This window comes from Dermacentor andersoni, chromosome 10 (assembly GCF_023375885.2).
Source record: "Dermacentor andersoni chromosome 10, qqDerAnde1_hic_scaffold, whole genome shotgun sequence".
Taxonomy (NCBI): Eukaryota; Metazoa; Arthropoda; class Arachnida; order Ixodida; family Ixodidae; genus Dermacentor; species Dermacentor andersoni.
Window position 1 is genome coordinate 3,179,741 of NC_092823.1, and position 14,573 is coordinate 3,194,313.

The window sequence follows — 14,573 nt, forward strand, 5'->3', positions numbered from 1 at the left end:
GCTCATTCATGCTTTTGCCAAGAATCGACGTCCCATCAAGTCGTGCCTCACAATTCTTGCAAGAGTTTATATGTGCAACAATGTGCACTCTTCTATCTACATTTTTGTTTACTTTTTGTGCATGTTCCCTGCGCGGTCCCTTAAACACATAAGGTCATCTATCAACTCAAGAAAATTGCTTGCAGGCATAGTGTTCCTTTGGCGTTTTCTGCACCGAACAAGCTTTTAAAGCTATGCTCCCGCACCTGCGGAGAGGGCAGAGGAGGACGCCAAATTCGGCATGATGCTTCATACGTGTTGTGCGCGGTCGGCGTGGTTTATACAATTCACTCTCATGTGCTAAGACATAGCTTGGCTAGATATGGCATTGCATCAATGAGCGACTCAGGGAACATGCGCAACAAGTAAACAAAAATGTAGATAGAGGAGCGCACCTTGGTGCGCATATAAACTCTTGCAACAATTGTGAGGCACAACTTGATGGGACGTCGATTCTTGGCAAAAGCAAGAATGAGCATGTGCGGCTTGCCTTAGAGGCTTACCACAAGAAAGGCAGGGCGATAATTGCATTAGTAAGATATCTTTGTCCCTGCATCCATCTGAATTTCACTTCCTACGCTTGCGTATGTGATAATTTGGCAGATCTCTGTAATGTAATCTGAGTGCCTGCGCGGTAGTGTGGCCTAGGGTTTATATTGCATCGACGATGAAGAAATAAAGAAGTTAGCACCAGTGTGTGTTGTATCTTCTTTTTGTGGTTCGTCTTAGGTGTTTGTGCTGTAAGTTTAAGTTGCTTGACTAAGCCATTCCTAATTAACAGTGGCTGGTATAATGAGGCCGATCAGTGGTATTTTGCATGGACTAGCACACAAATATGATAAATGTCAAAGTACTAAATTAAGAAATTGGGACTCATCACACAAACAAGCTACATAATTTAGTGCTGGATTTCTGAGCAAGCTATTAAAAATTATTGTATTTTACGAACCAGAACCCACCTTCTGATTATGACACATGCCATAGCGAGTAACCCGAATTAATTTGGACAACCTGGGGTTCTTTAACATGCACCTGTCTAAGTACACAGGTGCTTTTGCATTTCGCTCCCACTGAAATGCGGTTTTGTTTAAGACTACATTTATGAAAGTTCCAAACACGATCCCCCCTATATTTTTACAGTGGGTGCTCTTTAAATGGAGCCTCAAGGTGCCAGGGAAATTGGTTCCATTTACCAGGCATTATATTTACTGAGAGACATTGCAGAGAGCCAACCAATTATCAGGATGGTGTCCTATTTAAGCGGCAGTTTCGAAGCGATTTTCGTTTATCGAGATTCCACTGTAGTCCATAATAGTGGATGAGTTGTGTTCTGCATGGACACATTAGCATGGCTACCATGTTTAGTTGAATATTGTGCAAGCAGCAACATTTCACTGTACCCAGTGCAATATATAAAGCCAACAATGTAACATGTTGCAAATGCAGCCACGAACAAGTACGTTCCCTGATCATATCCAAAAGCAGCATCTTTATACGAAATTAGTCATGCTTTCTCCCGTTTAAGTGCCTTGTTTTCAGAAATCAAATCCTCCTTATATTGACCTCCAATTGTGTCATTCCCCGAGCTGAGGTCATTTGAGATTGCATTTAATTGCCCTTCAAATAGCATATTGGTCTTATTTAAAAAGCACATGGCATCACAGTGACCACCTAGACATAGAATTCGAGCTGCAACACAGTAGCAAACATTCTGAGGTAGAAGCCTAACTATTCTTTTGAATTTGGATGCATGCTCAAAACACTGCTACGCAATTGCAGACAGGGCTGATAGTGTAGCAGCCAGGACATATTTAACAGACATAAAGGAGCAAAATTGTGTGAGCTTCGAATTATTATTCTCTCTGAGGAACCATGCTGTCCAATTATAAAACGGGGATCAAAATAAAGTAATTGGATAGCAAATCTGCATTTCATTAAGTAAATAAAATACTGTTCATGCTACCTTCCAGGGTGCACACTACATTCACTTTCCCTGAATGTGAATTTGCTACCTTTCCATGGGTTGCCAAATGTATAGGTGTATTGTTGGTCAAGGGTGGTGGAATGGATATAGGTCTCAGGCTAGAGGAAATATTTAGAGAAGGAGACTTGCCAGGTTGAACAACGAATGTCTCAGGCTGGAGCCATTTGGTTCTCTTGCAAAGATGTTGCCTCCAGCTTGAGACTTCCTTTGTTGGACAACTGTTGATGACTAATTTCGCCATCTTTTCATTTACCCTCGTCTTATTCAACCTATTGCTCCACGCAGCAGCTGCACTTTCTTTAAAAAATAAAGATATTAATGAGCTCAAAGGCTTTGTGCATGGCTGCATCCCCAAGTGCAAAAATTTGTTCGCAGATTGAATGACAGAGTTGGTACCTTTCTTGAGAATTCAATAGGAACCAAAAATTAAGCTAACAGACTGGTTATGACGACAAGTAAACATGAATTGATGTGGAGTGCCATTTCTTCATTTTGCACCAGGCTTGGGGCCAGCCAGACTTCTTCCTAAAATTGAGAAAATTTTTCTAATGAAATACATATTAAGAGTATTTTCTTCATAATCTGAAAATTTAAAAACATGGTTATTTGGTTATTCATATTTAGTTGGGAACAGTGCGAAGGACAGTGACGAAGTAAGGGCTTATGCAGTAATGCCACATAGTGCTGGCTGAGAACAGATTCAATTTTAGAACAGACAAGCAGTTAAGTACTTTGGAATGCTTCCTAAAAGCCATAAAAAACCAAAGCAGGAAGCAGTTGTACAAAATAATGTATGTGCATGAAGAATGCATCTGATCATCGGTTCGCAGACATGTATGCCATTTGCTTGTCAGTTAACAAAACACGTGTTACACTGAAACATTTCTCCTACAATTTGGCAATTCTGTGGGCTTTCATTATTGCTCGGGTCAGTTGGTTTATGTTGTTACTGCTACTGAAGTGTAATGAAGATGGGCAAGTACTACTGACAACTATGAACATTGGCAAATTTTGCTGCACCAGGATAACGCATGCATTGTCCCGCTGCAGTGAAACTTTCCAGTAAACATTCACAGTTGTCTGTAGCACTTTCCCATCTGTCTCGCCTCACACTGTTCCATCTATAGCGCTTCACCATACTGTAATATGCACCACCGACACAAAATTCTACCCTTCTGAAGTTCTTACTGCTACTTCGCATTCGTCACATTCAGGCCGCCAGGTGTACTGAGCCCAATGTAGTATAACTGCATAGACTGGCAGCTCCTGTCATGGACTTATTCTGGTGTAATGGCACCACAGAAGCAAACGAAGACAAAGACATGCAGGACACAAGTGCCTAACCTCAACTCTCGCTTTAATAAGAAAACAGACATCATATACATCACATAGTGACGGGAAGTGATGTCATTAATTCAAAAACAAATTCTTTGTGCAATGTAGCTGAGAATGACTGATGCATTTGTTCTTTTCGTGCTAATCTGCCAAAGCTTAATTATCTTATGTACATCTGCTCATAATTTTTGGCTACAAGTTTTGATGAACACAGGAACAAACCAATCTATGTTGCAGTGCATCACTATGTGCGAATGAGAGTTATTCCACACAAACTTCATTAGCCGCAATCTCAAATTAATACAATGTGTGTATGCAATGCAAGCATGACTGGATGGGAATGGCTGACTGTACATAACCTCCGTTGCACAGTGCACCGCCTGCAAATTGTGCTGCACGCAACAAATTAATTTGTTTTCCTGGCTTGTCTTTTTTTCTCATCAGAGCAAATCTCTCATCACATGTTTCATACAGAAAAAAAATTTTTGCCCGTAGAGACCAGCTACACAATTACCCATGAAAATTACAAATGCATACGAAACAACTGCAACCACTTTTTTACTTCACCTCATTCATTATATTCCATATTCATGCCTAATTTAGTTGCGCAAATCATTGTTTTCTTAGGCCCTTGTTAGGAGAGTTTTGTGCTGTAATAAAAGGCAGAAGCCAAAAAAAGGAAAAGGTTGGTTGTGGTTGAAGCACAATATGCATCTAGTGAGCTAGGCCGCAAGCGTTGTATAGTCTGCTGCCATCATAAGGCCGTGCCTACATTGGACAGATGGGATGCTCTATTAATGCGAAATCAGGGAAATTGAGGGAGTATGAGTCATCCGTGTGAAACAATCCTCCATCACACAATGTTAAATACTGCAAAGAATGTGACTGCGGTCCTGTGTTCCACAAAACTTGCGTTGTAGCCAGGTATTGCGACCTGACAACATGCAAGGTAATTGTGGCTTGCAACATTTAAAAAGTATGACGAATGTATCAGTGATCCATTAGTTGCACTGCATAAAGAATTTCTTTTAACAGATATCATCACATCATGTCTCCACCTGTTATTAAATATTGCCTGTTTCCTTATTTTAAAGCTTGAAGTGAGATCCGGTGCTTGTGTCATGTGCGTACATATCTTTGTTTACTTTTTGTGGTGTCATTACGCCAGAATTTATATAACCAAATGGCCACACACTGCTTTTGTCACGTTATAGTGGTGCTTGCAAAGCCTCCCAAACAGCAGCCTATTTGGTCAAAACATGCTTTTGTACATAGGCTCTTCCAAATAGAAAGGCTATCAAGAAGGTAACAAGAATCAAGAGCATTAAGTTAAATCCACTGCAATGCTTTACTTTTTTGCCTTTATTCCTTACACCTAAGTGGATAAGAAAGAGTGTGAATGTTACAGAAATGCACTAAATAAGTTGTTGAAATTATGCAAAAATGTTAACGCAACTAAGCATAGATTTATGTGCAATAATAGACACCAGTCTAATTTCTTTCCTTCTGACATAAACATAGTATATCTTATTCCTTTGGCATGAAGGAAAGCATATGTAGACCAGACAAGCTTATATTTGAATGAGAGCCTTCACGATTAAGAACCACTATAATTTGACCATAAGAGTACATACACTGTAAACAGTGCCGATGACAGCCCAAATTTCATAAGTGCAACATGTTAGCGAAAGCAGCAACCATTAACCCAGAAACTAATCAAATCCCACAATATAACAAGAAAAAAAAAGATTAATGTGTCAGCGCAGCACATGTTCTCTGAAGTTACAGAAAAGTGGTATGCTTATTAACAACCCTGAAACCACAGCACATTTGTATCTGACCACCCCCTGCCTCTTTATGTGCTTTCGTGCCTCTGACAAGGCATTACTGGATATTTATTTGCTTGTCTGTTGCAAAAACACATCAATTATTAGTCAGTGCACAGTGCACCATGCCATTTATCTATGTGGACTCACTTTGTGCCCTTATCACTGCTCTCACCTATTCAGAACTAAGGATTGCAAAAAGACTTGTTCCACTTAAACCTACATGCCTTAATATGTGGGTTCTGCAGTTGAAATAGGGTAATTATAAGTAAAATGCATGACATGTTCTGATGAACTTTGTTTTCATAATCTGATTGTTTATTTGGGCACATAACCAGTCAGATCATTTGTACTAAAACAAGAAAACAAATTCAACACACTAGTTTATACTAGTTGGTGCTCTATTGACTTTAGTACACACATTGAACAAACGACAGGCAGTGAGAAATACCAACAACCACTAACTTCCACACGGCATTATTGGCCACATGTGCACGATATAGCTACAAAAACCCAAACGAAAGTAGACAAAGAAAAAAGTACATTTTAACAGAAAAAGAACAAGACAAAAAAACTTCTTTTGGTAGCTAAGTCACAATCAAGGTGTAAATGACAGCTATAGTTTGGTAAGCACACATGTAGTTACTTTGCTGAGTTCCTCGATATCCCAATTTCTTGTTTGACAGCAACACCAATGGGACATCTACGCATATCTATTGCACATGCCATTTTTGCTCGCTCCAAAATCCTTTCGTGGTTATTCATTTAGTACCTGCTTTGCCTGTACTGGCATTGCAGGGGGGGTATACATTCTGTGTAATGTAACTTACATTCAAATCAAGCACACAAAGCAGGGAGGGAATTCTCTTTGAAAACTATGCAAACAATTGCAGGCTGAAAAACCTCGCAGTCCCTTTGGTCCAAGGAAAAAACAATGTGAGGCATCACCTATAAGTAAAGGAAATTAATAAACCTTTTTAGTGTAATCTCTTTCTTGTGAGGTATGATGATAGCCTGATATGAATTTCTCTATTCTCTACATGTTTGGAACAGTATATGCTTGAAATAATCTTAACTGAAGAGATTTCCCAGTCTTTTAAATCCTTCCATTGCAGCTTACCCTTACTCTCTGTAATACAAAGCCTTTTAGTATGACTTCTTATTACAAATCTAACTGCCATATTTTGAACATTTTCAAACAGACCAGCTAACTCAATATTATGGGGATTCTAGCAAACATGTACTTATTTGATTAGTGAATGCACATAAGCAAAATACCGCTGTTCTTTGAGGTTTTCGGGAAGCCAACAAAATGTGTATGGGTGGACACACGACAGCTACTACACCAATAAGCATCGTGGCCAACCAAAATTAAGTTTATTCCTATATGGGCGGGCGCGGCGGAGTGTGAGCAGACAATGGTCGGCTTTTTCTGGAGAAATATACAAAGGAACCCCAACATAACGAATGCACCAAAATCAGCAATTTGGTTTGTTGTACTCAGATTCGACCGTTTAGTCAAATAAGTACATTTGCAAATGGATTGTTTTCCCACGGAAAAGGCCGCAGTCAGAAAACACAAATCTGAATGAGAAAAAAATTTTGAATTTGAGAGTCAGCGACCAAAGATACGGTTTCACGGTGTGTTAACGATACCTTCACATAGGTAGCATGAAGCAAACCCAGCCTTGCTTTCGCATCCACCCTGTCCTCTTTGATACTGCCACACACAGTGGAACGACACCATCATGAAAAGTGCTGGCAGTGGAGGTGAATGCTTTGTCTGTATCAAAGTTCAATGCATCTCTGAAACTACAGATTATGCAACCCCGTGTACTAAACACGGGGGAAGACTGTGCACATAATACCACGCCATATCAGCACGTCTAGTCTTTCCACAGGCAGCAGATCACCTCTAGAACAGGGTGTGCAGGCTGCAGATGTGCTCAGCTGCGCTCACAGCCATGGCGCTAGAAAAGAAGACGCACGGACTGGGCCCTTCTGAGGGCCCCCTTAAAAGCTCAGTTTCTCATTTTTTGTTTCTGTAATAGGCTAGTGATAAAAGTGAATTTGCTTCATGCCTATTAAGAAATGTTGTACACATGGTAGAAAAATTATGAAAGTAGAACATTTTATTACTTTTCACCCCTCTCAGTTGGAATATCGTACAAATGCATAAGCAGCCATTTTTGCCTTGTTTCATCTAAGATGTTTTTTTCATGCTGAAAGAAAGGCATGTGTTTAAAAAATAAGCTTGGTTGCAACATGTAAAGGAATTATGTAATGTCACAAGGGTTCCTGAAATCAAAATATATTTGTGATTTCTTTGCGACTGGAACACTCAAAAGGAAAACGACCTTTTAAACAGACTAAAACAAAGCCACAGCACATGCACCCATACTAAGCCAGGGACTGTATCAAGCTGATATGAGAAGACTTTCAAGAAAGAATCTTTCGCGGTTTGGGAAAATTCTTAAAACAATGGTTAATACCTGGCCCCACGCCTTAAATCTAGAAGGAATAAAGTTCTTAAGCTACTCTGTGTTCTTTCTTGAACCCAACAAACGTGCCTAGAAAAATGGGTCAAGTCTACATCTTGCCGAATCTGTGGCAAGGTGTGAACAAAAAACTCGCTTTAGCTGGCTGCAGTGCTCCCTGCGATGAATATTCAGGCAGAAAATTGTTACCCCAGTGTGACTGTGCACCCAAGAAAACAAAATGTGGCAGACTACATCAATGCAAACGGAAAAATCTTTAGTCCATGCTTGCTGGCAACCTGTGTCTGTATTGGCCTCTAGGAGAATTGTGGCCCCCACGTGCTGGAATATTTCCGTGGCATAGAAAACATTGTGTGATACCAGCTATCAAGCTATCAAAAGAGCTATAGGCAATTTTGCTGCAATAACAGTACTGTTTTTATAGCATTCGTTGTGGGGAGTGCAGCTTGCCCCTTTTGCCGGAGTTCTTGCTGAACGGCGATTTATTATCAGTTTGTTATATGTGGAACTTGAACAGCTTATATTTTTGTCTCCTCAATCCACACTTCTGCTGCACTTTTGTCAGCATCTCTACACAGGGTGTCTTGACTGAGGTCATACCAAGTAAGCACGCTACAAGCCTTGTGTGCATCGTTTTCATGACTCTTTCGATGACCAAATTTCATTTTCAGTGACTTTATCAACTAAGTATCTAGCGGCAGCTTGAACATGGGTACTCATGAGAACTCGCACCAGGCTTGGTCAAATACGTCCAGCACTGCAGCACTGAGTAGTGAACCATGCTGTAAGAGTTGGCAACTAAATTGCCACCTTGTGATTGAAACTTTTCATCCTTACAATCAAGGCTTCAATTGCCCAGCCAGCGAGCTGCAGCAAAGGTGTGAACTATAGTCATCTGATGTCACATTCTATGTCACAGCGATAGCAGGTGATCCCTCCAGTGGTGGCCCTCAAGGCCAACAGGCATCCCTTTCTATGCACGTGCTTGTGTAGGACTGGGGAGATGGTGCCAGTTTGTTCTTCAGCATTAACACTGTTCACGCTGTATCAGGAACACACTTTCTTACTCAGTGCAATAGCCCTTGAACCTACATAATTGCCAATGAGTCCTTTGTCGACCAACCTTTCCTTTGCCATGTCATTTCCTTCTGCCTTGATGTCACAGCAACTTCAGCTATATGAATCAATGATGGTGTTTGAGTACCCACACAGCCTTGCAGCTTTCCAACCTGAACATTGCTTCATTAAAAGCTGACATGATTTGGTCTCAGCAGACAGATCAGAGTTTAAAAGAAGCCTTAAACTTCTTTCAAAGTCATTCTAACCTTGTCAATAATCCCATGCCTTTTGATGTGTTATTCAGCATTGTCCAAAGCAAGTCGGCTCTTAAAAATCAAAATAACAACTTTGTGAGGCCACCTACTAGGCTACCACTGTCTCTTCAGCCAGCCTGAAGTGTCTTGCAGCCATCAAAGCTGGAGTGCAAAAAAAACGACAAAGAAAAGTGTGGCAGACAAAATGCTCATGGAAATCCATATGTTTATGGACTGTTACACTGACTGAAAAAGATGGTGGCTTCCCAATACAGTCTTGATGTACGTAGCTGTTTCAGTTACGAATAAACAGCCAGTTGCGCAGTCCTGCACAAGCACAGTGTACAGATAGATGCCCATGGATTAAAATTTGTAGTGTGTGCATGTGGTACAGTGTACCACATTTCATGTTCCTGAGGCTGCAGTACACTGGGAAGACTGGTTGCAACTTCAATAGTAGGCCCTTAGAGTATTGCAGCCCTTTGTTCATATTTTGCTGCAGATTGTATCAAATGCGAATGCAAATTGTTTTGCAGGACACGTCAGTTCAGTTCAAGCAATTAGACAGAGTAACCCAAGAAATAGTTTAAGCCTCGAAAAGGTCCTAATACAGTCCCTAGTTTAGTACAGGTTTTCGCCTGATGTTTTGGCTTCTTCTACGGTATAATGCTGTTGCTTGCTAGGTACTGGTGGTGTGATGTGCACACTCTCTTGTGTTGCTATAATGACAACTTGTAAAAAAGATTTTCCTTCCTAACAAACATTTGGATACAGTGCCTGTGAGCTCATCTTTTAACCTGTTTTTCATGTGATCTGTGCATTTACATTGAACGTAAACTAGAAAATATCAGTACTGAGAATCGCAAGAGAACACACCTGTGTAACGATTCTGCCGAGATCGTGGGAGTGGTCCAGCCACAGGATGCAACGCAGGTAGAAAGGCCTCCTGAGTTAAAGCAAAATAACAATCGTTGTAAGATGCGAATAAAAAATTTTATTCTGTGAGGCTTTCAGCATGTATACTAATTACCACATTTGTATGTAAAATAGTTTTGCATAATAGCTGAGCAAGGTTAACGTCTCGCACTGTGACTGTCAGCCAATGCTACTCATTGCAATGGTGGCAAATATGGCACATCCTTTCAAATGGAGCTTTTGTGGGTTACATGAATTTAAAAGAACTTAGGTTTACATAATACATAACACCTGTGGTTAGAAGGATCTCTTGCATGCAGCACCAATGCCACAAGTGGCACTGCTTAACACTTCCAGGGCCAGACTTAGTACATAAACAATACAAATGTGCAACAATGTGAACAGGTGGTTAGCTGCTGCTATAACTCAAAGATTGCATGCATCATGTAGATGTGAATGCAGCTCCCATCAGGAGCAAGTTGCCCTTTAGTGCACTTCTCTTCCTCTTTTGTCTTCATTGCATGTTGGTGCCATATGGTAATAATGAACAAAAATTAAGCACTTCAGTTCCCATTCTTGTTTTATTACATGCTGTAAAGTCATCTAAGTGCGCTTAATACTCTTAAGAATGTACTTTAGCCATTTTGTCAATATTTTTCGCTTGGCTTCACTACACCTTAATGTAGTGCAAATTCTAGACAATGCTTACAAAAAAACCTACTTCACACAATAACACCTCCAATTAACAGTACACAGTCTATGGCTTCGAGATGTGTACATACATACTTTATACATGGTTACAATGAAAATATAAGTGGCTGTTCTAATACGCACACTTAGCATACTGCATAACAGTCACCTGGTTCCAAAATGGCTTTTTGTTATCACACATAGGACGGCCACAACTATAAATTTAATTCTGGCAGTAACTTAAGCCACGCCCAAAACCTTCATAGTGCAATCAATGAAAATTTTCGAATTTAAAGCAGTTAGACATGAACAGGGCAAGTAGTTTTAAAGTGTTAAATAATGAACTGTTATGGAATATGGCGGTAGAAGGCCATGCGCCTGAAACATAGGTACTGTTTATCATATAAGCACATTCTTATATTTTTGCTTAGTTTCCTAGGGATTGCATCAAACAGTTTGCTTGTGTAAATTTTACTACGTGGCTGTATCGTATTAGCCCTTATCTTTTCGCATTTGGCTTACTGCAGCTTTATGCACATGCATAAAGCTACTACTGCTACCACTTTCTACACTACTACCTACTACCTACACTACTACCTTCAGCTGAAGGCCAAGCACTATGCTGTCCAACATACATGCATTTAACAACACCGAACAGTAGACAGAGAATGAGCAACTCTTTTAAAAAGTGCAGTTCTTTGGAGACACATTGATATATATCTGGAAAACAGAGATTTTTGCTAAAATTATAACTTAATATAATTGGTACTGAGCATAATGCATCTTGCAATAAACTTGCATTTGCCGCACACCATTATACACACTGCGACCTCTGCAGCTTCTCCACAATCTGGCACAATGTGCTCAAGCTGCCTGTAAACCCTGGAAGGGGTCTATGATAGTTTAAGAAGCTTAGCAAACATGAGAAAGACCTAAAATGAAGGTCAGAGAAGCAAAGCAAATTTTTAACCATTCCTCTCTATGTTGCTATGAATGTCAAGGTTCCAGCAAATGATGTGTTTGAACTGTGTTTTTAATCGTGCAATACTAGAGAGCACATTTTTGCAATAATAATGTGACAGAGAAGAATGACAGAAACTAACTTAATGAATATTTTTCTAAACTTGCATGAGGTTTTCGTCATTATGCTGATGCACACACCTGCATACCTCTACTGTGAAGTCTTGTTTCAGTTTATTTTATTGTCACATAGTAATTTACACCATACACTTGTCCTGAAATACATCACGTTGGGCTCCTTCAGTATTTTTTGCTTACTGGAAACACACATGCCTATACAGGGCAAGCACTCAATACATGCAAGACTGCCACGGGAATGGCCACTCGAGGTCGACTGTTAGTACAGCGCAAAAGACGAGGACTGAAGGAAGAACACAACACAGGCGCTGTCACACAGAAACATACTCAAGGCACTTTGCGAGATTCTCAGGCTTCTTTCATGCTCTAAAAACACATTATGTAGCACATATTGAGCCACAGATAGCTGCACTGGGAAATTTTCACGTTGCTCTACAATTTTATAATTGAGACTTTGTATCTAATTACATTTGAGAAGTTGATTAATTGATTAAGACTAATTAGGTAATTAGGCAAAATGCAGCAAATCTAAGTATTTCCAAGAGACAGGAAACAACATTACATAGGTTCTGTGCAGCTAGATGGCATATTCATATTTTTAAAAGTTTGCTAGAGTTACGTGGGATAACCTGCATACCTCCTATGGAACAGGTGTCACACCAATCACTCTAAGTAATGCCGCTAAACTAGCCATTGCGCTCAAAACATACAGGGTAAAAAAGCAAACTCTAGGTAAGAGCATACCAAGGCCTCTATTGCTGAAAAGGGAAACTGATGGGAGGCGCCCGATCTCCGGCCATGAAGCTGCTTCATCCTCACAGTTGGCAATGAAACGACCGCAGCCGCAGTCCTGAAATAAAAATGAAAAATTTGACACTACAGTGATCACACAGAACACAAAAAAGCTGGTCACAAGCTTATCTTGGAGAACATCTGCTGCTACATTAGGTTTTGTATATTCGTCAGCTTATTGTTAAACTAAGCTTGCCAATATTTTATATCTTAATGGCTTTGCTCTTTACAAACCAATACCTTTGCCCAACTCATGCACATATGCACTACTTAAGCTATGAGATGTTTACTGATCCCTTACAATGAATGGCTTCTAAGACAAATTATTTCACACAAAAGGATGCATAACTTATGAGTGTTACTGACATTGAATACCAAGGTAGTACCTTTTTTTATAGACAATCGCGGACTTGAAGCACATTTTTCTCACAGATACAGGTTACAGGTTGATCGGTCTGCCCCCCCCCCCTTTTTTTTTTTCACCAGCAACAGAAATTTTGTTATTAATACTCGTGCAATATAGGATGACGCTGTGATGTGTGATATGATCCTGAGTTGAAAAGCGCAACTTCTTTGTGTTAATTTGGCACCTAGAATTCAATACTAAATATCTGTACCCAATAGGCAATGGCACAGCAGCAAAGTAATTAAACATTAAACAAGTTCAGGTATCCAGAGCACAGCGCCAGCTGTTGAATAACATTGCACAAGCATCGACTATATAGATATAACGTAGTAAGTGCACCGCAGGCGTAGTGGCGGCCTCAGTAAAGAACACAGGCATGGAGCGAACCGCCCGTATGACCTATCACCGGCAATGCTATCGCGTAAATTGATATATCTCGTCACGGCACGGGCACCGTTTTCTGCCGGCCGAGGTGCCGGCGCCACTGGTACTTACCTGTTCCGGCCGCCGAGGTTCAAGTGACGGCGTATCCAGTAATCTGAACCCAAGCAGGGCACCTGTTACCGCCAAGCAGTACGCTAACAATAAAGAGGTTCTTATACTCTGACCGGCAGCTCATGCGGCGTTGACCCGTAGTGCCGTAGGAAGCTCACCACACGCTTTTAATACCACAAACGCGCCGCCGACATTTCACGCCCGTAGATCAAAGTCGACGGGCGCAGGCTCTACATGCTACGTGCCGCAGTCGCGCACTGCCTGCACAATCAACGACGTGGGCGCGAAGAGACACAGACAATAGAAAGGAGCGTACTGGCAAATCTGCACAATGCGCGCTAAGTGGGCGACCTACTGCACACAATCGCACGGGCTAGGGGATTGGCGCCACGTGCGCGCCAGCTAGCAGATACCGCGCACAAAGAAGCGCCGCCGGTTCTCGCTCAAATGATCGCTGTACAAACACTCACACACGCGCACCGCAGTAAGCCCTTAACGAGCCGCCACATTTTCAGGCCGCGGTTAGGCGGCGAAGCTTAGCTCACCTCGCACTGCGCGTAACTATTATGGTAGTGGCTTGCGCTTCGGGGATCATGTCGAATGCTCACATCCGCCCAATTAAAGACGCGGCAAAGTCCCTCATTATATAAAATCCTAATTTTTAAGTACACTCGCTTGACTCTGAGCACTCAAGTCGCCTCGATTACGACAAAGCTCGAAGAAACACAGTGATCGTGCAAAATGGTTCTGGACGGTCAACTGTCGCGCCATGTTGTATTGAGACCTTCAACAAGTCATATCAGCGCGTCTCCTCACTTAGAACACATGCACACTCATAGAACATGTAATAATCGTTCAAAGTCACTTACCGTGGAGTCTTGGGGGTTCAAAGCAGTGAGAAACATCAACCACGGTAGAAGAATGTGCCGTCGCTGGTCGAATGGCCGTCGCTGAAAGCTGCGTTTCTTTCTTCGGGCGCGCGCGCGCTCCGAAGGCTGGTGTTCCTCCGCGCGTAGTTCCGACTTCGGCGTCCTCTGCAGCACCAAGGCGCGGCTACTCCGAACAGAAAAACAGCGCCGACACACATTGCGCGCGATATTTAGAATCTGACTGCAGAAATAATCCTACTGAAATTGTCGCTACGGCTGACTGCCTTGTTGGTCATGGCTGAGTTATTCTTTT

The 14,573-nt window shown here is 41.3% G+C and overlaps 1 long non-coding RNA gene across 1 annotated transcript; it reads right to left on the reverse strand.

The window, feature by feature from the left end:
- Positions 1-756: 756 nt before the first annotated feature.
- LOC140213628 (uncharacterized) lies at positions 757-14,346 on the reverse strand. The gene is made up of 4 exons (XR_011890541.1): positions 14,261-14,346; positions 12,443-12,548; positions 9,872-9,941; positions 757-2,548 (listed from the first exon to the last, which is right to left on the reverse strand). It is a non-coding gene; the product is annotated as an uncharacterized lncRNA (long non-coding RNA).
- Positions 14,347-14,573: the final 227 nt, after the last annotated feature.